The following is an 8,195-nucleotide window of genomic DNA, read 5'->3' as shown; positions in this document are numbered from 1 at the left end:
TTTCTTCCCCAAAGAATACTTACTATGTCATTTCTACCAGCTAGATGGGACAGCCAGATGGCTTTGGGGAAAAAAAAAAAGTTACTTGAAAACTAGCATGAAAAGAATGATGCTAATCGACCCCACTTCCATTGGATATATATTTTAATGTTACTAGAATAGTGACAAACTGCATGAAAAAAGACCACACTTTTATGTTCAGTTTCTATATGATTTATGGATCATTATCACTGCTGGGCAAGTGAAAATGAGCTTATTTGCAAATGCCAGCTGACCCATCATAAAATGGAAGGAAGTGAAATCTGTCTTTACCTTTGCATGTTTTTTCTTTATTTCTAGCACATGACATGCCTGATGTCTTCATATTCACTGCTACCTGCTTCCTCTAAAAACTGGCTATAACTAGTTGATAAGTTTTTTAATTGTTTGAGAAATTAATTCACAGTAAGGTATAAATCACAAAAAGCACTTTGTTACTCCTCCCTGAAGTGTATGTCTTTAATGTTTAGAATATTTGTTGACTGCATAAACAAAGTTAATTTTCATTATCATTGAGCAATAGGTTAGGAGGTAAAGCAACTTGAGAACACACACTGTCCAGCATCCCTCCAATCACACATTTCACATCTGTCCATTTAGACCATTTCTGTGCACATGATCACACCTGGGACTCAGACCTCACAATTCTGACCCATTGAGCATACTCTGTAGACTCAAGATTTCAATGATTGAAAATTCTGGGGTATAGAGTAGACTAATTCTCCTGCAGTGTCAAACAATGAAAACTAGCCATGGCAATTTTATGAACCATAGAGCAATTCTTCACATGAGCTTTTACATGGACTTCACATTATCCAACTCTGAAGCTTTTCTGTAATACTGTTCTGCTTAACCTGCTGTCATCAACATACCTATTTACTTCAGATTCATGTTCTAATCCCACAGTTAAGAAAGAAGTACAGTGATATACTTTCATCCTCTCTCATACCCATAAGAGAATTAATTACAAGCAGTCTTTGTTGACTGACTTAACTTTATTGTAGCTGATTCTGCATAAGATGGGTGTAACTCTCTCCAAAGGTATAATGTCATTCACATATTGTTCCAGCTGAAGAGACAGCCATTGGGAAGAGGAAGATGTTACGGTAAATGTGCAGACAACTGCCTAGCTAAGTAAGGGGTCAGCTTTCAAGATGCACAGTAATGTTCATAATGAACACAATCTTTTTTTTTTTTAATTTTAACCACAATTGTCCTCAGACAAGCTGAAAAGGGTCATTGTGAGCATTATATCTAAACTATCCAGAGCAATTTTTTTCCCATTGCCTTCTTTGTATCAAACTTTTTTGCTTAATCAGTTTGCTTAATCTTTAAACACATCTCTGTCTCATAAAACCTCCACTTGGAGTGAGAATTAGAAGAGGTGATGTAACTCAATCTAGGTCTACTGAAAAAAAAAAAGCTATATAATTTGAACAAAATGGGTTTAAAAACAGACATTTTCAGCCAGGCATGGTGGCTCATGCCTGTAATCCCAGCACTTTGGGAGGCCGAGGCGGGTGGATCATGAGGTCAGGAGTTCGAGACCAGCCTGACCAACATGGTGAAACCCCGTCTCTACTAAAAATACAAAAATTAGCCGGGTGTGGTGTCACGTGCCTGTAATCCCAGATACTCAGGAGGCTGAGGCAGGAGAGTCGCTTGAACCCGGGAGGTGGAGGTTGTAGTGAGCTGAGATCATGCCACTGCACTCCAGCCCAGGCAAGAGAGTGAGACTCTGTCTCAAAAAAAAAAAAAAAAAAAAAAATTCCTGAAATTCTAGACACCAGAGGCAACGTTTTGGTTCTCTTCTCTTATAATATCTGAAAGACTGCTTTGACTCTCCAGTTCCCTGGGTGTATATAGATGCCAAAGTTAATTAAATTATTATTTATCGTGTTATGGGGTTTTCAATTACTTTTGCTACAGAAGTAAAGTTACTAGATAGAAGTAATTTGCCATTCACAATATCTAACCTGGGATTCAAGAATAACAATATTGTAATTGTAGTCAGCACAGTTCATGAAGTGTGTCCTCCAGAGTAGATGACATTCACAAGCTCACGCCCTCAGATGGAGAAGCCCTGTGATCAAGGCTAAGGCTCCCATCTCCTTCCCTGATGGAACCCATGTTTTTCCTCAACCTGGGAAGAATAGCAGAACACAAGTGGGTAAGTTCATTATTGAATAGCCTTAAATGCACTCCAATCATTTTAACAAAGGAAATCCTTCACGAATTTCAGAATGTTATTAACAAATTAGTACGTTGACTGAAATTTTCAAGCCACCACCAAAAAGACTAATTTGTAAAGTAAATTAAAATAATTTAATTACTTTAAATTCTTGTTTTTTCTTTAGAATGAAAATCACGTACTTTTGAAATTCTGCATCTCTCAACCAAAGTACTTACAATTATCATTCTAGGTCATTTGGAAAGATTTTTAAACCCACTATTTTACTTCCAGGTTCACTCTCCAAAGCTACTGCATTGTTCCTATTTCACTTTTTCATTGCACGTAAGACTGTCATTGTCTATCTACGAATGAATGAGATAATTGCCAAAAACCAGTTTTGTTTGTTTTTACTGTCTTCTGAGGGGTTTTTAAAATTTATTTATTTCTGTGTATCTCCCTAAGCTCATTAGTCACAATGGGTCAGTGTGATGGTTTCTCTCTGAAACTCAGTAAGTACTGCTGTGCCTGCCCTAAAACCCTGCAAACCCTGTCATGCTGGTGATGGATTCCAGTCCAGGACTGCTGTTAGCAACCGAGGACTCCCCTGCTCTCTTTCTTTGCTATTTCCCTTATCTTTCCAAGAACTTCCATAAACAAAACTTAGGGTGAAACCAAAATGACAGATTTGTTATGAGCGGATAAAATCAACTTTCCCCAGTGTTGCGCTCCTGTAGTGAATGCATACTTTGTTCATTTCCAGGGAGAAGGAGGATTTCTCACGTTGTTGATGCTTTCTTCCTTGGTTCCCCCTGCAAGGAAGGGAGCCTTAAAGCAGAGGAAGAACACAGCAGTGTTCTCCACTGGCCTCTGAACTCCTCCACACCACCCTGTCCCGGCAGTCTTAGCAATGCCCACCCTTGACGAAATTGTGAGGTAGAGCAATTTTATCCACAGTGAGCCAGGCCTCCCGTCACACCCCCACCCCAGTTTGGTGACAGTCACTCATGTCCTTCCAGGAATCCAATGTTCTCTTCCCCTTTTCCCCTTTACCCTCATTTTACACTCTCTCTCTCTCTCTCTGTCAATTCCAAAATAACCTTGAAAATTTCTTCACTTATTCATCTATTTACACATTCAGCTGGGATTTACCAAAAGCCTATGTTGGGCCAGGCACTGTTTTATTTGCAGGATACGCGGCAGTTCACAGAGTAAAATCCCAGCCCTCACAAAGTTTACATCCTAGGGAATGGCAACAGATAAGAAATAAGTTAAAACACAGTCTTTTAGGTTACAATGTACCAAGAAGAAAAATAAAGAAGAGAAAAAGAGGTTGGGGATGGGGAGCTCTGGGCACGGGGTTGGGGGGGGAGGGTAATTACAATTTTAAAATCATTGGTCAGGGAATGTCCTTACTGAGAAGGTAATATTTGAGGGGAGAAAAGTGAAGAGTGATGGAAAAGACCTTGTACATTTCTGGAGCAGAACCTTCCAGGGAAAAGGAACTGCAAGTGCAAGGCTCCGAGGTGGGGCATGCCTGGTGAACCTGTGGCATTAGACTAAGATGTAAATAACTGAAAATGGATCAACATGCTGCCCTCCCGGTAATACGCACTCCAAGGAAGGCTTCTGCTGAAGGAATGCCGACATTAATCAGTGAATGGGAGAGGCCTTCTGTTGGGGCCTCCAGGCCTTGCTGGGGTTTCCCAGGCAGTTGCCTGTTTCATAATTGCCTCAATCCAGCATTATTATATTCTGATCACATTTTTAAACTAGTGTGACTTAGCTCAAAAAAGATTGCATGAGGTGTGTTCAACACCCTACTGATTCCCAAGAATAGACCATTTTGTTTCCTCTACTGCACCAAATCCTATTTTGCAACTGTCATTGTCTTTCCCTAATTCTCCTCTACCTCATGAACAATGTTAACAATTTCCTTAAAACAGCTTGGCTCAGAGACTTTGCATCCAAAGCAGTCAGTCCATGTATACTGACTCACAAGGAGGAACATGTGGGGAAAGCTCAGTGAGACACTGTGACTCATGGCACTGGGACTCTCACTCTTTCGGGATGTTGACGTCTGAGGCTGTGATCTCAGGGCTGCCTATTTTTGCTCCCCCAGAATGAGGGGACTGTTCATTAAGGACGTGCTGGCTTCTCTGTGCTAGACAACAGGGCTTGGAGTCTGCTGGGCTTTATTATCCTGTGAGTTCTAACTGGGAAAGTCAACATAACTTTTCCCACTCTCTTATTAGAGGCCGCCTCCACCCCCACGTTGGCCAAGGCTTCTCTCTCACCACCTAAGGCAGAAGCGGCTCTTGGTCCATCTAACTGGAGAGTCCGTAAGAATTTCAAGATCCTGACTCCAAATGTTGGTGCTGTCATCCATGCCTTGACTTCCATGGAATAGGACCATGGGTCTTTCTCCAGGATTGAGGAAAAGGATGATCCTCTCCCATTTCTCCATGGCCAGTGTAACGAACTGTCTATTCTCAGCTGGCCCCTGAGGTCCTCCAGCTTCATTCACCCTGTCTGTCTTCCCCCTGGCCACACTCAATTCCAGGAGTATCCTGGATACTTACACCTCTTTTTTTTCTTTTCTTTTGATAAAGCTTTTTTTATGGAATGGAAAGTTACAGTTTCTAACGTAAATCTTTTCCTCTGAAACTTAAACATGTTTTTGCTTAAATAAGCAACAGGAATACATTCCTTACAGAAATGATTTTTAGGACTTTTACATTCTATTTCTGATGCTGTCACTTTATTCTTTTTTTTTCGAGACAGAGTTTCACTCTTGTTGCCCAGGCTGGAGTGCACTGGCACAATCTCGGCTCACTGCAACCTTCACCTCCCAGGTTCAAGCGATTCTCCTGCCTCAGCCTCCCAAGTAGCTCGGATTACAGACATGTGCCATCACGCTCAGCTAATTTTTTGTATTTAGTAGAGATGGGGTTTTACCATGTTGGTTGGGCTGGTCTTGAACTCCTGACCTCAGGTGATTCACCCACCTAGGCCTCCCAAAGTGCTGGGATTACAGGCTTGAGCCACTGCACCTGACCACTTTATTCTTTACTAGGTTAAATATTCCCAGCACCTTCAGCCTTTTGTTATAGATCTTGTTTATCATCTTTGTATGTGTGATATTGTCCTCAGTGCCTAGTTCAGTTCTCTTTATAGATGTTTTACATAGGTATTTCCATAAGATGTCATCAATCTGGACCTAGAAAAACATCAAAATAATAGTTGATCTTTCCTGGATACTTACACCTCTTAACTGTCATCCCGGCCACTCTACAACCCTGACTTACACCTACCAGCTGCCATCCTTATTCTGCTCTGGGCTGCAGTGTTGTTAGGGGAATCATACGTACACAAACTAACGTGTGTGTATATGTGTGCAAATGCACGTACACACACATATCACAGACCAACATTTTCTTACCAGAACCTCTGCTAATTCACCCACAGTGGATATTCCAAACACTTTTCCTTATAATACTCCTTTTTCACTTAAAATTAATCCCTTCCAGTGTGTGGGCTTATTTCAACAAGTCTTAATTGATCATCTGATATGCGCTGGATGCTGAGGGTTGGGCGCACTGTGAATATCACATGGCCTGCTTTCAAAAAAGGAAGAGCTTTGAGAAAAAGAAATGGGTGGAGTAGTAGATAGGGATGAAATAACCATAAACTACAATGTGATTGCTGCTATGCAGGTTGTGTGAGTCATCTGAGATAGAGCCACAGAGTACTGAAGGAGAGGTAAGTAACTGGATATGGAGAGTATGGAAAAAGGAATAGAGGACGCCACTCAGGTCCTAATGTGAGTGGCCAAGTTCGCAAGGCTGCCATTGACTGAGTGGGACATATGAGAAAGTAGCAAGCTTGCACTGGAGAGAAAGTAAAGAGAGGAGATATTAATCTGTTCTCATGCTGCTAATAAAGACATACCTGAGACTGGGTAATTTATAAAGGAAAGAGGTTTAGTAGACTCACAGTTCTACATGGCTGGGGAGGCCTCACAATCACGGCAAAAGAGAAGCAAAGGCATGTCTTACATGGAGGAAGACAAGAGAGAATGACAGCCAAGCAAAAGAGGAAACCCATCATAAAACCATCAGATCTAGTGAGACTTATTCACTACCATGAGTACAGTATGGGGTAAACTGATTCAATTATCTCCCACCAGGTACCTCCCACAAAACGTGGGAATTATGGGAGCTAAAATTCAAGATGAGATTTAGGTGGGGGACACAGCCAAAGCATATCAGAGGGAAAGCTTTTTTATCAATATGCTGAGTTTGATATCCCTACAAAATTATTATGGAAGTGTGAGGTTCCCATGAAATATCCAAATAGTGATGTCCCATGATTTGAGCTGGAGAAAGAAAGCTAAGTTTGCACAATGGAAGTGACCACAGAATCATACCTGCTACTAAGTAAGAAGAAAAGAAGCAAAGTATGGAACTCAGAAGACACACACATTTTACAAGTAGCAGAGGGTAAGAAATGGATTGAGAAAGAACAGCCAGTGAATGGGAACAAAATAAGATGACTATTTCTGCTACCCAAATCTATTTGCAATGCAGTTGTCCTTTCTCATTTCAAACGACTTGCTAGGCTTTTCTAATTGGATTTTGTTCTAATGTCTCAAATTCAACATGTTTTTACCAAAAGAAAAGTTTTTACTTCTGATTTCCCTGTTTGTGTCAACGTGATGAAAAGAAAGCTTTTTTCACAGCTAAAGCGAAAGCCCCTGACTCTTCATCAACAGCGTCTATGCTTTGAGTCACTCTGCCCTGGCAGGTTCAACACCTGGTTCACAATTACTCATCCTTTAAGAATCACTTCAGCGAACTTCCTCCAAGAAGCCTTTTCTAATCCCATAGTCCAAAGCGTGAGGTGGGAAACTTCTTCATTGTTCATATACTGCGTGTGTAGTTCTACCACAGCGGTTATATTATTTTATAAGTAATTATAGTTATATTATTTTATAAGCACCTATTCTTGTTTCTTTCGATACAGGAAAACATTTGATTTTGCATTTCCAATAAAATGCAAATTAAATGTTTGTTGAACAGGGACAAGGTAAATATTGAATAAACTAGTAGAACTAAACCAAAAAACAGATTCCTCCTCGTATTTCCCTTCTCAGATTACCTGGGAGTATTTCATATTTTGTCCTGTGTCCATATGCCCTTTGCTAATCAACATTCTATGAGTAATCCTCCGACCATGATAACCTTTTTTTATAACAGCTACACAAATCTATGACTTGCTTATAAGGCATTTTAAAAGGATAGCAACCAGATTTAGCTCTCACCTCTGAAACATTAATTCTAATACATATACTCATGAGATTTTCACTGGAATTAAGTGGTCAGCCACTTATCAGACCTTTAGTGAAGAACTGTCCATTTTTAAAGTAATATTTAATGCTAGGATGTGTTGGCAGTAAGGAGGCAGTGTTAGTAGAAAAGAGATATATTAATTTTCATTGATCTTTCTGAAACCCTTTAAAGTATTTTTTGTTTTAGATCATATTAAAGAGGTGATTTTAATGAGCTAATCACTTGAAGATTATTCTCATCTGTGTATGTGTGTGAAGCAAAGTATTCTGGAAAACATAAATTCAGGTAGATATTTTGAATATATCTAGATGTTAAAGATAATTATTATTTGCACAAAATATGTTTTGAACTAATCCATTCTAAATGTCTTAAGAGAAGTGCATTTACCATAATGTTGAACTAACTTGGGGGAGGAAAACATGAAAGTTAAAATGTTCACATCTTATTAACACTTCAATTTATTTTAAACAAATCCTTAGTCCTTTGTTGGTAATGGCTACATTTATTTTTGTGCACAGAGATGTACAAAACAGATTTACTCTAACCCCAGCATAAAGAAGTTAGGAGCCAGGGAGTTAGCTGTGAAACATCTGATTCTCGAGAAGTCCCTTCATCTCCCTGAGTCATAAGTTTTA

Source organism: Nomascus leucogenys, chromosome 4 (genome assembly GCF_006542625.1).
Source record: "Nomascus leucogenys isolate Asia chromosome 4, Asia_NLE_v1, whole genome shotgun sequence".
Taxonomy (NCBI): domain Eukaryota; kingdom Metazoa; phylum Chordata; class Mammalia; order Primates; family Hylobatidae; genus Nomascus; species Nomascus leucogenys.
This window is presented reverse-complemented; position numbering follows the sequence as displayed.